Here is a 16,051-nt window from a genome sequence, read left to right on the forward strand (position 1 = left end):
ATATATATATATATATATATATATATATATATATATATATATATATATATATATATATATATATATATACACTAGGTGAGTACCCGTGCGTTGCAACGGGAAACATATAATACAAAGATAACTTATATATAATACCAATATAATTTATATACAAATGTGTTATACTGTACAAAAATGGTTTCGTAATCCGTTTGTGATCTTATCATACATAAATTTTGTTATTTTAATCTAGCTATTTCACCACTACATAGTGCAATGTCGCGATGGTATACAAATTATTTGATAAAATGGTAGTGCAAAACGGATACATGAAAACGAACAAAATAATCATCGACCTCAATATCTAAAATACTCTTTTCTAACATCTAATCTCTACTACTATAAAGCATCATCTACCACAAAACCTACGAAAATAATTCTACTCATGTGTTGCTAATTGAAGCAAGGAGGGGGGTTGCATGAAAGCCGAAGCACGAGCAGTAAGGCATACGACAAGGAGCAATGAGGTATACTCGTGCGTTGCTAATCGAGAACAATGTAAGTGCCTTACTCTCCCGAGAAACTAATCAACACAGCGGAATCCCTGCCACCGCCTAATCCACTCATGTTAAGCATCTCACTTTGTCAAACTGGAGAGAGCCCATGAACACTACGACTCACTCTTAAGCATCAGAGCACAATATCATCTGCTCCAAAATATTTTGTCAAGGTTATATAATACATTGTTCATGAATTTTCAAGATGGCCCTTACAACTGCTCATGTTTGCTTTTGTTATGTTTCACCTAAAACTCAGCTCTGAAGATGGAAAAATAACAAGACCAAGTAACACTAACATTGATTCTACTGATATTTTAACTAATAATTGTTCTTTGTTTCTTCTCACGATTAAATTGGAGCATCAAGTTGAAGTTTTAACATGTGTTAGCTAAAATGTTCTATCAAAGATATTAACAAAATAATTTGTGAATGTTTTATAATACATTGTTCACGAATTTTCAAGATAACACTTGTAACTGCTCTTGTTTGCCTTTGTTACATTTCCAATAACTTTGTCATATTATTTTTGGGTTCCATAGAAGGGCCCATGTGAGTCATTTTACATAACCTTCCTAATAAAATTCTCTGACGGTCTGACCTCAACCTTCATGGGACGCCTTCCTTTTGCTTCACCTAGAACACATAGCTTTGAGCTCACTCATACTCTGGTCATATCATTTCTTATCTTAATATGATTTTATGTGGTGTTAGCTCGTAGCCTCCACATATCCTCTAGACAGGGTAAAGTGATTACTTTGTACGAGATTATTTTTTGTTTATCTCTCTTTATTAATACAAAAATGAAACTCTTTTGTGTGTTTCTAGACTTCCAGAACAAATACCTTTAAGTTTAGGTTGTTCTTCTCCCCTTTCACAACTTTCAGTAAAATCAAAATCCATTATGTACTCATCTTTGTCATTCTTTAATGAGAACTCAACCAGGATCGGGGGACAAACCTCCTTGATTTTGCTCTAAAAAGGTTTTGTACAAGTCTTGGAACTTGATTTTGTCTTCTGAATGAGGTCAAACTGTTTTGACTGAATTTATCTTACTTACGCTGTCAGTAGTATGCCAAAACATGGTTACTATTGGGAATCTCTCATTTCTTTGTGGTTTATGAGCTAGTCATTATTCACTTCCCCTTCCGATGCCATATCTTTGTGGGCCATCAGAATCTTCTCAAAACAAGATCTGTGGTCGTCTTGTCGTCTTGTTTTCTGATGGCCCCCATATCTAAGTATTTTTTTATATTAAATATCTGAATGAATATGTGGTGATCATCCTAATAGCAGTATCGATGAAGTCTCACTCCGTTTTTAAAGAGGTTTTATGTTTAAAAAACATGAGCATCATGGTTGTCACATACCTCACTCTTGGTATTGGAAGTAAAGCGTAAGAAGTGAGCCAAACAAACTATTATTAGGAATGTAAAAGGAGTTGCCTTCATTCCTATCTCAAACCTTTTCAGAATGGTGAAACACAAAATATAGACACGACGATAGAACATATTGAAGATTTACTACATAGCTCTCTACTTAGCACTAAGCATGAGAAAAGAATGATTAAAAGTAGTAAAGAAACAATGTATTCACAAAAAAAAGATTTGGAGTGGCATGTTTTGCTGAGACTAAGAGGAAAATATACAAATGCAGAACATGCTTGTCAACAAACCTTTCTATCCACAAGGCAAATGGCTGCTCCACTCGTATCTTTAAATCTGAAAGCAACTCTGGCCGCTCCCACTGCCGATCAAAGAGCTGTCGCTTGCCAAACATTCCGATCATACAAGCAAGATAGTGACGCCAGCCGCTTCTAATGCACCCTGGACTCCTGGAGGAGCATCGCCACCGCCGAGTCGATGGTGCGACACTGTGACGTCCATCTGGCCAATGGACAGGCTCGCCAACCTCGAGTCACCCTCGAGCTGCACATCCTTTGGCGTCAGCAAGGTATCCTTGGTCGCTTTTACTACACCACGAACCAAGCCGTCCAGTGATCTGCTCAGCCACGCCCACGCACAGAGTAAAATGCCCATCACAGGTCGTGCTCGGGTTTGTCCACGCCGCCGGCCATCCGGCTGGACCCTCGCCCGATCCTGGAGAAGGACCCGACCACGGTGGCCCCTTGAAGCTGCCGACGTCGCTAAGGTTGTGAGACCGCCGGGACGACCACCGCCGGACGAGCTGCAGGGACGAGTCATCGGCCTTGTTGCCAGTACCGGGGCTCGCCCGGGACACCAGCAGCCGCGAGATGCTGCCGCATTAGAACGGGCAGTCTAGTGACGGCGGCGTCAGCGTCGCTGGGTACGACTTACTGTGGCAGCACAGCGCCAGCGTGCACGCCGCACACATCTGGTGCCCGTAGTCCTGCACCTCGATCGTGCACGCTTGCTCGAAGCAGATGCAGCACAGCTCCGCGTCACTGGCCTGTGAGTCGGTGAGTGGCTAAGTGAGCACAGATGAAGGGTCGGTGATGCTGATGCATCCGTTCCTCATTTATCAGCAACCACACAGCAATGATAATGATGATCATGGTTCATTGGATTCCATTCTACTCCCACAATTGTCACAACTCACAAAGCACTGAATGAACATGCGTACCTCTGAGGACGCTTCGTTAATGGCATCGTCCTCGTGCTCGCGAGGGGAAGGTGGCGACGGCTGAGAATACTTGGTGCCCTTGATGATCTTCTCCTCTCCCTCTCCCTATTGGCGTCCGTCAGTGCCACTTCCAGGAGAGCCTTAGCCTCCGGGTCCAGCTCGCTGATGAAATTGAGCGGGGAGGCCACACCACTGGCTCCACCGATGATGGGTTCAGCAGCACCGCACACTCCCCGTGGTTGCGCTCTAGCGCGGCGGCGTAAGGAATCGTCTTGTAGGTACCCAAAACCATGCATTCATTCTTTTCAGCAAAAGCGCACTTCGAGAATGACGCCGCGACGCGGTCAAAAGCTAATCCCCTCCCCAAAATGTGGAACCGGTAATAGAGTCACAGAGATGCAGCACTCACCCTGTTGAGTCCCTCTAGAGATGATCCACACCCTAGGCGAGCATTTTCCGGATGCAATCTAGGTCCCCACTGCGAGCGGCCAGATGCAATGATGTGCTGCCGGGGAACCTGCATCGGCGACGGCGAACAATCAATCATACATGGGTGAGCAGCTGCATGCTGGTTGGCTGAGAACGAGAAGACAAGACAGAGAGCACCCTACCTGTAGGAGCCTGTGAGAGCGGAGACAATAGCGTCGTTCTCCAGCAGCACCTGCACGTAGTCGGGGCGGCCTTGCATATGGCGGCGAGGTGTAGCGCCGTGGCGCTGTGGTCGTCGCTGACGTTGGCGAACCGGGCGAAACCCCTGCCAGGCTTTCACAGCAGCGAGTGAAGTAGTGGTCTCCACCGTCCTCTCCACGACGCCGTCCCCGGCCACGGCCGCCGTGGCGGTGCGCTTTCGCCCGGCCACCTGCGAGTGCGAGAGGAAAACACTGGGCCGGTCGCCGTGGTACGCGGCGTCCAGAGCCAGGCCGGGAAGCGGTAGGGGCTGCGGCAGCGCTTACTGCTGCTGGCAGAGGATGTCGCGGACACAGATCTGAGAGAGAGTGGGGCGAGGAGGAGATGGCGGACGCGACAGCGCGGGCGAGGTTTGCGGGCGGGCGGTAGGGCGACGCGGGTGGAGGCGTGTTCCGCGGGAGGCGCGGCGGGTGATTCGTGGCCGGGCGCGCGCGAGATCAGGAGGTAGGGGATGGCGGGGGCAGGGGATCGGGAGCGGCATGGCAGTTGGATTCGCGGTGGGAATCGAGGCGAGGTGGGGGTGCGCGGCCGGGCGCACGCGGGATGCGCGGAGGCAGGGGATTGGAAGGTAGGGGATGACGGGGGCAGTCTACACTCCACCCTTAATAGTTAGTATATATATATATATATATATATATATATATATATATATATATATATATATATATATATATATATACATACTTATTAACGCGGTAAGGGGTAGGCTGCCATTCCGTGTTCTGTCATTCCCATTCCCCCCTCCCTGCCTGTGTTCTGCCATTCCCGTTCCCCCTCCCCGCAAAGCTCATTCTCATTCTCGTCTGCCACTGTTATATATATATATATATATATATATATATATATATATATATATATATACCCTCCCTGCCAGTGTTCTGCCATTCTCATTCCCCCTCCCCCGTCTGCCACTGTCTTTCTCATTCTCCCTCCCCACAAATCCCATTCTCATTCCCACGTGCATCCCACACCTAGCTAAAATTAAATTAAAAAAACACAAATGTGACCCCAATGAGATTCGAACCTACAACCTCTCAAGCAAATGTGCTCGTAGCTACCACTACACCACATGTGTGTTTATGTCAATATTTGTTACAGTAAAAATATCTACTACATCCCTCCCAAAGCCTACCTGCTACTTTTGCACAATGTGTAGTAGTAGATAATTATCAACGAGATTCCTGAATTATATTTTTGGATGGAGGGAGTAGTATTTAAAGAAGAGCCTTGCATGCAATTTCTTTTTGTTTGAATAATGTTTTCAACTTAAATTCTTTTTTATATGTGTGACATTTATTCTCCGTAATATTTTTCCATGGATCTGACTTGTGAGTCATTTTCATAAACCAACGCTAAAGATGAATCCATGTTTCTTAATTGGAAACCCCGAACAAACACCACTGGCAGGAGGCGCTCACGCTGGTGTCGCTCATCGACGACGAGAAGAAGCTTGACGACTGCCAGTTCGACCTCTGGAAGCAGTACTACGTGGCTGCATGCGTCGCTGTGTTCGGCAAGCTCCGCCGCAGCCGCCGCTTGGACGCGGTCCAGAGCAGCTGCATCGCGCTGTTCATCTCAAACAGGGGGACCTCATGGTCGTCACCAACGCCGGCGACTCTTGGGTTGTTCTGGGCACCACATCCGACAATGGCGCCGTCACACCGTCCAGCTCATCATCACCTGAAGCTCAACCTGCAATGTAAGTCACTACTGACCGGCCATGAATTCTTGTGCGCTAGGACGACGGCTGTTGCTGACATTGTTTGAGTGTCCTCGAACAAGATGTATGTAGAGGAGTAGCACATCCGGTGGTGCAATTGCTAGGTGTATTACCTCGCTAATAAGCCCGGGGTGCACTTCGTTTGGCAGCCCAACCAAGAGTCATCAGTACTCGCCATGTCGTGCGTGTTCGACGACTACTATATCAAGGACTATGGCGTCATCTTGGCGCCAGAGGTGACACAGAGGAGGACCGACAACAATGACCACTTGCCATCGTCGGGGTAGGTTTTGTGCCGGCCTGCCTTTAATTCTCTTCGCAAACACATACACTTGCTTTTTTGTTTAAGCAAGCGTGTATGGTGGTGCGTACCTGATGACTGACAATGTACGAGGGAACTTCTACCGGCAGGTGTGGCACGTGCTCTTCAATGATGAGACCATGCAAATCGTGGCATATATCGAAGTCTGCATGATACTGATGGTTATAATGTAGTAGTGAAACAGCTAAATTAAAATAACAAAATTTATGTATGACTAGGATTACAAATAGATTATGAAACATTTTCTTATAACAATATAAGACACATTTTGTATATAAGTTATTATGTTATTATATGTTCCCGTTGCAATGCACGGGCACTCACCTAGTATATATATACGATAATAATAATAATAGTTTAAAAAATGAAGAAGAAGAAAAATTTTGTCACGGACTTGTATGACCAAAATATTGTGATTTTGTGAGAGCAAGTTTGATGTGTAACTGCATGGAGTCCTTTCTGGAAATTTTTTCTGCGGATTATCTCCGTGAGAGTGCTTGCAGCCCCAAATTCTCCTTGAGACCTACTAGACAGGCAAATGTGTCAAACACAACTACATTATCAAGGGGACATGACAACAATCGATTTTTTTTACATTGCTATCTAGCAACTAGTAAAAAAAATTCATGATCGCTTTTTTTTAATCTCCACCAGATTCATTTATCTGTTATCACCTGCTGCATTAAAGAATTTTTTTCCGGATATATATTTTTCTCTACACTTAGATTTACACTCTTTCTAAAAAATGTGTTTAGAAAAGCGAGAACATTTTACAATTTGAATAAAGAGTACATCAGATTCTATTAATTCACATAGTTTGTGACGAAGACACTAATTAATTAGTTAATTCAGTACTATACGTGACGTATTTCTAGGTTTGCAGCTCCCGTCAGCCAAAGGTGGCGAAGTGGCAGAACAAGTCAGAGCAAGCCCCCGGCGGCGCCAACAGGCATGCCGGTAGGTGTGGTGGGCTGCAGCTAGCCTTGCCGGGGACAAGCAAGGGACCTGGTCACCGGGGCACCGAGGTGGTAGTCTGGATGGAGGATGAGGGGAGGTGATGAGGATGCTTCCGCTGCTCAGCTGTCCTCGGAACAGGACGCTGGAAAATTGCTGTGAACCCGACAGCTGTGACATGAAGCGAGAGCAATAAAGCCTTCAATCTTTTCTCAGATTCCAGTTCCCTGAGGCTGCTGATACGCATGAAATGAAGGATTTGTAAGGCTGTACGGCTCCAGGCTAGCAACCTACCCTCATCCAACCTGGTGCAGTGGTGCTGCGTCCGTACCATTCCATTCCAGGATTGCTGGATGGAGTGGGCGAGCTGAGGACTAGATGTGTTTGTGTGAATAGATCAGTGATCCAGAGATTTGTGTGTTTTTGCATTTCAGTTTTCATATTCATTTCTAGTAGCAAAAGTTTGTGGCGTGTACGTGTGCTAGTATTATTTTGGAAGAAGATTGTGCTATTTTGGTATAGCAAAAAAGCTGTGTGTGATGTTTTGGGTTAAGTTAGGTGTGAAACATGCATCATCTTTGCGTTCAGAACTGAAAGGGATGCTTCTGTTTCCAGCCGGTAATACTAATTCATCATGAACGAAATACAAGAGCGGACAGGCTACTTGTAGGTAGTGTCTGTTTAGCTGGCTTTGTACCGGTGGCAGACGGCAAAAGTAATGCAAGTACATGTGTACTGCATCAAGTTTATAGCCACACGAGGACATATCCAAGAACTTGGGCGATGCGCCTCGTGGTTATTAACAACTGTTGTTTATTCTGCGCTGTCTCTTTATATATATATATATATATATATATATATATATATATATATATATATATATATATATATATATATATATATATATATATATATAGTATTGGTAACTCCTGCTGGCGATTGTGCAGAACCGTAGGAATTTCAATCGTCGTGAATAACTTATTTTCGACAACTTTTGGCTTATTTTAATGGTAGATCTCCCTCGAGCTTAAAGCGTCGGAAATAACTTTATTTTTGACGGTTGCTGCCAAAAATATATTACGTCTGACGGCTGCAAACGTCCGTCGTATGTTATAACCGGTAATGATCGTAACGGTAGGCAGTGGGTCCCACTGTTTAAATTCCGACGGCCTCCATACAGGCCCTTGGATATTACAAAGTTTATGTTCGATGGCCACACATGATCCTCGAACATTACAAAGCTTATGTCCGACGGTCTTTGTAGCCCTCGGAAATAACATATTCTAGGAAGGTAGAAACCTCCCATTTTTTTATTTTCTCACATTTACAAAATAACAGATTTCAAACACCATAATCACAAAACATTCATCCACATTTCATGCACACATAGTTCCAATCACAAAATATTCATCCACATTCATCAATTCACAATCACAAAACATTCATCCACATTCACATAGTTCCACATACACCATATTCACATAGTTTGAAATCCACATTCACATTCACATAGTCTTTGACATCCACATTCACACAGTTAATCACACATATCCATCACCTGGTAGGTCGGAGTTCTGGCCACTTCCTACGGTTGGACTCTAGGTGTTGAAAAGGTTGTTCACCCAAGACGTTGATGCATCGTCTTGACTAGTTCCATCTCTAGGTGCGGCAAATGAAGCGGGAGGTGTCTCAAAGCCCTGCAACACACAAACATGAGATAGTAACCACTAAGTTCTTCATTTGAAACACATAAGGATATATATGTACATACCACATGGAATTGTGGTGGAGGTGGAGGCGACAGCATTGGTGGCGGCAGTACAAGGTGCGGAGGTGGCATCCCATATGTTGGCATCGAGACGACTGCTTTTTGTGCAAGTTGCTATAAATTAGATGCAAATAATTGTTGAGAGAATAAGATACACATCATGTATTTGTAGTTGTTACGAATAAAATATTACTTCAACTTACTAAGAGGAGAGAGCTTGATTCTAGGCCAAGAGGTTCGAATAGTACTCATCCTTCTGCTTCTGGTACTCAGCTTGCTGCCTCTAGTACTTCGTCTGCTACCTTAGATCTGCTTGATGATAATCTGCCTACTGCCGCAACACTTAATCTCTAAGTCCTAGGAGCAGGATCGAGAACGAGACACCTGTGAGGACGAGGATGCGAACTGTTGTCCATGGTGTCTCAGCTCCCTAGAGTCAATCGTAGATTCAAAAATACCCAAACTACAAGAGTGAACCATGGACTTAGTAGAGTAAACCATGGACTCAGTCCAATCGCAAGCATATGAGCATAACTTCGAAATCCAAATGAAACACTCTCATTGTCCATGGGCTTGTCCACTTGTGCTAGCATATGCTACCTGAGGGTCGATTGGCTGGCACCTCCAGTCATAGTCCTGCCCATGGCACCGAACCATGTCTTTCGCATATGAAGCTTGGAGGCAAACATACCATGTATAAATGTATCATCAAGTTGATACACAAACAAATACTATAGTAGCAAAAACTCACTAGACGGTTGGTGGTTGTCTAAGTGCATAAAACATCATGATTCTGAGGATCAGAATCCCAATGCCCGACATATATGCCTCCACATATGTGGGCTTATATTACGATCGGTTTTGGCTTCTTGTACATACAAGTTAGAATGACACACTTCTATGTATTTCAAAGTTAGAACATACTATGTCATACCATTCGCTTAGCCAAGCGCACATGTCCATCGCCATCGTAGTTGTGGAACAACAGAATACCACGATTTCTCATGATCCTTTGTAAAATGGTGTGAAACTCAGGGGAAGCCCACCACCTGCACAAGCCCTGATAACCATCTGATCGGGTGGTCATCCAAGGCATAGACACCTACATAAAATGTTTTTAAATCAAGCAAATTGATGCATTAACATGTTTACCTCAAGTTACTTATATGTACAGAAAACAAAAATAAACAAAAAAGATAGGAGAGACAATAACTTATTTACCTCAAGATATTGCTCCTTCATAAGGTAAATTGATGATCACTCTCCCTTGGCCGTCGGCATCGGCCGGTCATCATCACTTGACATATACCATGCCTTTATAGACCAAAGTCGTGCATGGTACATTACATCTGCAATGACATCGTTCTCATTATACTCAAAACATAACGAGCGTTCAGATCATATGACCCATCTTTAGGCAACTTGTACCGTTTCTACAAAAAACAATGTTATATCATACAAGCAACTATTAGAAACAGAAATGAGATAGAGAAATTAGTAAAGAAAAATCATACCCAGAATGCAGCCCAAACTAGTGCATGTGTGTTGCTAAACGTTTTACACACACCATAGCGATAATGCTCCCAAGTGGTGGCAGGGACAGATTCGCCATTAGGCAAAGTCACAAGACTAGGCAAGTGGAGACGAACAAGATTACCTAGGACCATGTTCACCTGCCTGTAGTGTCCTGTGTCTGTGAACGAGTCATCGATCCAAGTAATGCCAGAAGACTATGTCACCCACTTTCCACTTGACTTTATCAAAACCTAGGACTCAGGTGGAAGCTCCATAGGTGGTCCAACAAAATGCAGCTTCCTCATTCTCCTAAGTTGAGAAGATCCTGACCCAGCTGCGGAATCTCCACCAGCACTAGAATTCACACCTGCTGAATCTCAACCAACATCGTCTCCAACATCATCTCCCTCATCATCTCCCGCATCATCTACGTCTGGAGGCAAAAGTTGTGCCAGCATTATGTGTCTGCTCATGGAAGAACCAATGCTCTGAAACACTAAGTCCTCACTCCTCGAGCTACTCCTCTAGCTGTTCCTTGTTCCAAGCAAACTCCGAGCAAAAGACCTCATTTTTTGACATCTTGTTTTAACAAAAACAAGTTAGTACATCAATTTAAATATGAAAATAGAATGAAATATGAAATAATGAAACAAAGTAACAAAAGAAACAAATTATGAAATACAATTCCATACTCGTCAATCATAATCATAATCAAAATCAGGATCCAGTTCTTTTCGTTGATTTAATGGACGCCAAGAAGCTTTCTTCTTTCTCGATACTCTTTTCTTTTTGGAGGAACCTCTACATCATTTTGATCGCCTGGTAAGGATTCTTCCAACATTTCAGTTTGTATGTTAAACGTGCTCGTAAGTTCTTCGTCTTGGAAAATCTCAGCAACTCCCACCTCCTGTTCGATTTGTGAAAGGGAATTAGGCTTACACCTAGTTCCTAAATAATTTTGGTGGTTGAATTGCCCAACACAAATCTTTGGACTAACTAGTTTGCCCAAGTGTGTAGATTATACAGGTGTAAAAGGTTCACCCTCAGCCAATAAAAAGACCAAGTTTTGGATTCAATAAAGGAGCAATGGGGCAACCGAAGGCACCCCTGGTCTGGCGCACCGGACTGTCCGGTGTGCCACCGGACAGTGAACAGTACCTGTCCGGTGCACCAGGGGACTCAGACTCAAACTCTTCGCCCTCGGGAATTCTCGGAAGCCTGCGCGCTATAATTCACCAGACTGTCCGGTGTGCACCGGACATGTCCGGTGCTCCAAGGAAGCGCGGTCACCGGAACTCGCCAGCCTCGGGTTCGCGTGGCAGCCGCTCCGCTATAATTCACCGGACTGTCCGGTGTGCACCGGACTGTCCGGTGTACCAGCGGAGCAACGACTCCTTTCGGCGCCAACGGCTCCCTGCGGAGCATTTAATGCGCGCACAGCGCGCGCAGAAGTCAGAATCGCCCATGCCGGTACACCGGACATCAAACAGTACATGTCCGGTGTGCACCGGACTCCCAGGCGGGCCCACAAGTCAGAAGCTCCAACGGTCAGAATCCAACGGCAGTGATGACGTGGCAGGGGCACCGGACTGTCCGGTGTGCACCGGACTGTCCGGTGCACCATCGAGCAGACGCCTTCAGCCAACGGTCAAGTTTGGTGGTTGGGGCTATAAATACCCCAACCACCCCACCATTCATTGCATCCAAGTTTTCCACTTCTCAACTACTACAAGAGCTCTAGCAATCAATTCTAGACACACTAAAGAGATCAAATCCTCTCCAATTCCACACAAAGCCCTAGTGACTAGTGAGAGTGATTTGCCGTGTTCATTTGAGCTCTTGCGCTTGGATTGCTTCTCTTCTTTCTCACTTGTTCTTGAGATCACAACCCCATTGTAATCAAGGCAAGAGGCACCAATTGTGTGGTGGCCCTTGCGGGGAAGTTTTGTTCCCGGCTTTGATTTGAGAAGAGAAGCTCACTCGATCCGAGGGACCGTTTGAGAGAGGGAAGGGTTGAAAGAGACCCGGCCTTTGTGGCCTCCTCAACGGGGAGTAGGTTTGCAAGAACCGAACCTCGGTAAAACAAATCTCCGTGTCTCACTTGCTTATTCGCTTGGGATTTGTTTTGCGCCCTCTCTCGCGGACTCGTTTATATTTCTAACGCTAACCCGGCTTGTAGTTGTGTTTATATTTGTAAATTTCAGTTTCGCCCTATTCACCCCCCCCTCTAGGCGACTATCAATTGGTATCAGAGCCCGGTGCTTCATTAGAGCCTAACCGCTCGAAGTGATGTCGGGAGATCACGCCAAGAAGGAGATGGAGACCGGCGAAAAGCCCACTACAAGCCACAAAAGCACTTCATCGGAAGAGTCCCGCACCAAAAGGAGGGAGAAGAAGAAGAGCTCCTCCAACAAAGGGAAGGAGAAGAAATCTTCTTCTCACCACAAAGAGAAGAAGGAAAAATCTTCTTCCCACAAGCCGCATCGGAAAGGCGACAAGCACAAAAGGATGAGGAAGGTGGTCTACTACGAGACCGACACTTCATCAACATCGACCTCCGACTCCGATGCGCCCTCCGTCACTTCTAAGCGCCAAGAGCGCAAGAAGTATAGTAAGATCCCCCTACGCTACCCTCGCATTTCCAAACATACACCTTTACTTTCCGTCCCACTAGGCAAACCACCAACTTTTGATGGTGAAGATTACGCTAGGTGGAGCGATTTAATGCGATTTCATCTAATCTCGCTCCACAAAAGCATATGGGATGTTGTTGAGTTTGGTGCGCAGGTACCATCCGTAGGGGATGAGAACTATGATGAGGATGAGGTAGCCCAAATCGAGCACTTCAACTCACAAGCCACAACAATTCTCCTCGCCTCACTAAGTAAAGAGGAATATAACAAAGTACAAGGGTTGAAGAACGCCAAGGAGGTTTGGGATGTACTCAAAACCGCGCACGAGGGAGATGAGCTCACCAAGATCACCAAGCAGGAAACGATCGAGGGGGAGCTCGGTCGGTTCCGGCTTCACAAAGGGGAGGAGCCACAACACATGTACAACCGGCTCAAGACTTTGGTAAACCAAGTGCGCAACCTCAGGAGCAAGAAGTGGGACGACCATGAAGTGGTAAATGTTATTTTAAGATCTCTCATTTTTCTAAATCCCACTCAAGTTCAATTGATTCGTGGTAATCCTAGATATACTAAAATGACCCCCGAGGAAGTTATCGGGCATTTTGTAAGTTTTGAGTGCATGATAGAAGGCTCGAGGAAAATCAACGAGCTTGGCGACCCATCCGAAGCTCAACCCGTTGCATTCAAGGCGACGGAAGAAAAGAAGGAGGAGTCTACACCAAGTCGACAACCAATAGACGCCTCCAAGCTTGACAATGAGGAGATGGCGCTCGTCATCAAGAGCTTCCGCCAAATCCTCAAACAAAGGAGGGGGAAAGACTACAAGTCCCGCTCCAAGAAGGTTTGCTACAAATGTGGTAAGCCCGGTCATTTTATTGCTAAATGTCCTATGTCTAGTGACAGTGACCGAGGCGACGACAAGAAGGGGAGAAGAAAGGAGAAGAAGAGGTACTACAGGAAGAAGGGCGGCGATGCCCATGTTTGTCGCGAGTGGGACTCCGACGAGAGCTCAAGCGACTCCTCCGACGACGAGGACGCCGCCAACATCGCCGTCACCAAGGGACTTCTCTTCCCAAACGTCGGCCACAAGTGCCTCATGGCAAAGGACGGCAAGAAGAAGAAGGTTAAATCCAACTCCTCCACTAAATATGAATCGTCTAGTGATGATAATGCTAGTGATGAGGAGGATAATTTGCGTATTCTCTTTGCCAATCTTAACATGGAGCAAAAAGAAAAACTAAATGAATTGATTAGTGCTATTCATGAAAAGGATGACCTTTTGGACTCCCAAGAGGATTGTCTAATTAAAGAAAACAAGAAACATGTTAAGGTTAAAAAGGCTTATGCTCTAGAAGTAGAAAAATGTGAAAAATTGTCTAGTGAGCTAAGCACATGCCGTGAGATGATTGACAACCTTAGAAATGAAAATGCTATTTTAAATGCTAAGGTTGATTCACATGTTTGTAATGTTTCAATTCCCAATCTTAGAGATGATAATATTGACTTGCTTGCTAAGATTGATGAATTGAATGTATCTCTTGCTAGCCTTAGATTAGAGAATGAAAATTTAATTGCTAAGGCTAGAGATTTTGATGTTTGCAACACTACTATTTCCGACCTTAGAACTAAGAATGAAATGTTGCATGCTAAGGTTGTAGAACTTAAATCTTGCAAACCCTCTACATCTAATGTTGAGCATGTTTCTATTTGCACTAGATGTAGAGATGTTGATGTTAATGCTATTCTTGATCATATGGCTTTAATTAAACAACAAAATGATCATATAGCAAAATTAGATGCTAAAATTGCCGAGCACAACCTAGAGAATGAGAAATTTAAATTTGCTCGTAGCATGCTTTATAATGGGAGACGCCCTGGCATCAAGGATGGCATTGGCTTCCAAAGGGGAGACAATGTCAAACTTAATGCCCCTCCAAAGAACTTATCTAACTTTGTTAAGGGCAAGGCTCCCATGCCTCAGGATAACGAGGGTTACATTTTGTACCCTGTCGGTTATCCCGAGAGCAAAATTAGGAGAATTCACTCTAGGAAGTCTCACTCTGGCTCTAATCATGCTTTTATGTATAGGGGTGAGACATCTAGCTCTAGGCAACCAACCCGTGCCAAGTTGCCTAGAAAGAAAACTCCTAATGCATCAAATGATCATGCCATTTCATTTAAAACTTTTGATGCTTCTTATGTGTTGACTAACAAATCCGGCAAAGTAGTTGCCAAATATGTTGGGAGCAAGCACAAGGGGTCAAGGACTTGTGTTTGGGTACCCAAAGTTCTTGTGTCTAATGCCAAAGGACCCAAAACCATTTGGGTACCTAAAGTCAAGAACTAAAATTGTTTTGTAGGTTTATGCATCCGGGGGCTCAAGTTGGATACTCGACAGCGGGTGCACAAACCACATGACAGGGGAGAAAAGGATGTTCTCCTCATATGAGAAAAACCAAGATCCCCAACGAGCTATCACATTCGGGGATGGAAATCAAGGTTTGGTCAAAGGACTTGGTAAAATTGCTATATCTCCTGACCATTCTATTTCCAATGTTTTTCTCGTTGATTCTTTAGATTACAACTTGCTTTCTGTTTCCCAATTATGTCAAATGGGCTACAACTGTCTTTTTACTGATATAGGTGTCACTGTCTTTAGAAGAAGTGATGATTCAATAGCTTTTAAGGGAGTGTTAGAGGGTCAGCTATACTTGGTAGATTTTGATAGAGCTGAACTCGACACTTGCTTAATTGCTAAGACTAACATGGGTTGGCTCTGGCACCGCCGACTAGCCCATGTTGGGATGAAGAATCTTCACAAACTTCTAAAGGGAGAGCACATTTTAGGATTAACAAATGTTCATTTTGAGAAAGACAGGATTTGTAGCGCATGCCAGGCAGGGAAGCAAGTTGGAGTCCATCATCCACACAAGAACATCATGACGACCGACAGGCCGCTTGAGCTACTCCACATGGATTTATTCGGCCCGATTGCTTACATAAGCATCGGCGGGAGTAAGTATTGTCTTGTAATAGTGGATGATTATTCTCGCTTCACTTGGGTATTCTTTTTACAGGAAAAATCTCAAACCCAAGAGACTTTAAAGGGGTTCTTGAGACGGGCTCAAAATGAGTTCGGCTTAAGGATCAAGAAAATAAGAAGCGACAACGGGACGGAGTTCAAGAACTCTCAAATTGAAAGCTTCCTTGAGGAGGAGGGCATCAAGCATGAGTTCTCTTCTCCCTACACACCACAACAAAACGGTGTAGTGGAGAGGAAGAATCGAACTCTATTGGACATGGCAAGAACCA

At 44.6% G+C, this 16,051-nt stretch overlaps 1 pseudogene; it reads right to left on the minus strand.

Moving 5' to 3' along the window:
• Window positions 1-2,041: 2,041 nt before the first annotated feature.
• On the minus strand, window positions 2,042-4,240 carry LOC103639994 (E3 ubiquitin-protein ligase XB3-like; annotated as a pseudogene).
• Between the last annotated feature and the right edge of the window lie 11,811 nt (window positions 4,241-16,051).

The sequence above is a fragment of the Zea mays genome, chromosome 9, assembly GCF_902167145.1.
Source record: "Zea mays cultivar B73 chromosome 9, Zm-B73-REFERENCE-NAM-5.0, whole genome shotgun sequence".
Lineage (NCBI taxonomy): Eukaryota > Viridiplantae > Streptophyta > Magnoliopsida > Poales > Poaceae > Zea > Zea mays.